The 2813-nt window shown below is 38.3% G+C and overlaps 1 protein-coding gene across 1 annotated transcript in view; it reads left to right on the forward strand.

The window, feature by feature from the left end:
• Positions 1–697: 697 nt before the first annotated feature.
• The window catches only part of kiaa1191 (KIAA1191 ortholog), an 11190-nt gene continuing 9074 nt past the window's right edge, over positions 698–2813 (forward strand). The window contains exon 1 of the mRNA XM_015384970.1: positions 698–836. The gene's annotated coding sequence lies outside the window, so the exon portion shown is untranslated. The remainder of the gene's footprint in view (positions 837–2813) is intronic.

The raw sequence follows: 2813 nt of genomic DNA on the forward strand, positions 1-2813 counted from the left end.
TCCGTGTCAGCCGAGCTAACACGTAAAGGTGGGCTAGGTTTTTGGCTAGCGTTAGGATAAGAGTCTGGTTAACTTGATGTGGCGGACGGACTTAACATCGGTTAAAAGCTAACGTGAAACAACGAGCTCTGTGTTTGTCTATTGTCATTGCTGCGGCTCCTACCCCTGCCAAAGGTTCGGAACTGTAAGCTAAAGAGGTTGTATCCCGCCCGCCGTCATCTATCTCGGGGCGGGACCCTCGTCCAATGTGCATTGCATGTATGGGCGCTAAAGGCTTCACTGGTGGACCCTCAGGGATGCCAGCACTGCGCCCTGGAAAGGCGGCTGAGGGTGGCTGTCGCTAACAGCCAGACCCACGCCTCTCCTCACCTTCAGCCATTGCTGCGGCTGCTAAAAACCATCAGCCGCGAGCTTCTAAGAGTGGGGCGGACATGATGGAGGAGTCCATGCCTCCCCTGTTTAAGGGTCTTATGGACGGCGGGAAACTCGATGCAGGCATCTATGAAACTGAGGGCGATCCTAACGCCGACCTTCTCCAACTAGAGGACATGAAGGAGGAGGAGGACTCGACCTTCCCGGGTCAACGCTGTCCTATGACTATGACCTGGATGACTGGGAATCTTCACCAGAATCTACCCCACCCCCCCTTCTGGACAAGAATGACTTTATATAATCTAATATTTTACCTTTGTTCTCTGCTCTCTCTCCTCAGCTGTGTCAGTGGCCTCGCTGCTCTCCCACAATGCATTGCCAGAGGCCTTTGTGTTCATCTGACAGACCAGTATAACCATTAGCTCCACTCCTTCTAGTCCAAAAGGGAGCATCAAAACAAGAAGGTAGGAAACTTAAAATCATCTGTTGATATTTTTCAGATGTCAAACCAATATTCCAGCGTTGGGTGTCGACTCTTAGCTCAGACAATAGGAACACAAATCAGACGTACTTTTAATCCTTATATTATATTATATTATATTATAATATATAATAATATTATATATTATTATAGTATATTATATTATAGTGATGTTAATAAAAAAGGTAAAGAGTGATATTAACCAGAGAACAATAGTTAGAAAAACAACTGACCCTGAGTTTATTATTAACCAGTAACCAGTTGAGAAAAAGCTAGAGAATAGGAAAATGCAAATTTCAACAAAAGGGGCTGAAAACGAGGAATATTTTTTTACACACACACATAAATATATATATATATATATATATATATATATATATATATATATATATATATATATATATATATGTTACTCAAGTAGAAGTATAGATACTGCAGTTTAAAAGTTGAAGTATTACCCTGACCTCTTTACTCAAGTAAAAGTGAAAAACTATGTGCTCCAAAAACTAAAACTATAGAAATATAAAGTAACCTTTTAAAACAAACTGCCAGATGCCGCTATATGAATTGAAAATGTAATGAGTAGAAGTAGGAAGTAGGAAGAAAAATTAGTAATGGAGTAAAGTATACATACCTAAAAAGTGTACTTAAGTACAGTAACAAAGTATTTGTTCTTTACTTCACACCTCTGATAAACCCTGTCTCTAAAGCAGTCCATAGGTTTCCATTAAACACTGTTAAGATCAATAGTATGTCAGTGAGTTCATTTCTAAGAAACACCCAAATGGCAGCTTTGGTTGGGATTTGCAAGAAACACAAAACCTGTAGCCTCAAAGAAAATCTTTTTTTATTATTTAAATATATATTTTTTATTAGAATAAGTGCATTTGTAACAAAATCACTAATGTCATTATGGAACAGGGGTGCCTTAGAAGAGTGTTTTTTTAATCTTTTGTTTAGTCTTTACCTTAACCGACTCCTAGTGAGAGGAGGATAACCTCACGCCCACTGATAAGTACGATAGAAGCTCTGTTATGCTGTGGGTCAGTAGCTCCTTCTCTGTAATTTTTGTAGGAGTGCAAAGCATTGTGAGCTCTGCAAAAAAACTGTAAATATAAATCTAATGGGCTTTTCCAAAAAGAAACAACCTGAAAACGACTTGATATTCAGCAGACAAAAAAAAATATAAAGATGGCAACATTGGCACAGAAATGGTTAAAAATACACAGAATCAAAATGGAGTATGTAACACCAAATGCTTTTAAGGAACATGTGGGGGAGGGGCTCTGGGGAGAAGGGAGGTCAGGATCCAGGTCTCTAAATATGATGTTAGTCGTACAAAAGTCAGAGATTCTCCAACTGGAAGAAGCAGGTTGTTTAAAGTTAATTTGCATTAAATCCCAAATGTGTTTTAGGCAGAGGAGGAACGATCAGAGGCACCTTGGCTGATTGGAAGAAGCTGTTGGACTAAATTACAACCTATTGAAAATCAGTGTTCTGTTAATTGATCGTAGCAAAGATAAAAGTTTTGCAACAGAAGTTGCAGCATTTACCATCAATAAAGAACAAAGCAGCTTCAGCTTTAAACATTAACCTTTGATTCAACAGGAAGCAAAAAGCTGCTTCAGATGATGATAAATCAAACATTTGTTTCCAGTCACCTTTGTTCAGACGGACATTTGGTCCCGTTGGTCTTGGCTTTTTTCTTTTTTTTCCCGGGTGGAATAAAACTTTATTTACAGTTAATTACAACGACTGATTGATCAGTTGCTGATAAGCCTACTGGGTTAATTGACAGGCAACGCCATGATGGTTTGATGACCAGGGAAACTGTTTTTTAACTTTTGGATTAAATATACTGATTTAATGCCTAGACATTTATTTTTACAAAATTTTCAATTTTAAGAGGTTTTACTGCTGTCATAAAAGTTTATAGTTAAACCTAATATTCTTTTTATTC

This window comes from Cyprinodon variegatus, unplaced genomic scaffold, assembly GCF_000732505.1.
Source record: "Cyprinodon variegatus isolate N-32 unplaced genomic scaffold, C_variegatus-1.0 Scaffold328, whole genome shotgun sequence".
Classification (NCBI taxonomy): domain Eukaryota; kingdom Metazoa; phylum Chordata; class Actinopteri; order Cyprinodontiformes; family Cyprinodontidae; genus Cyprinodon; species Cyprinodon variegatus.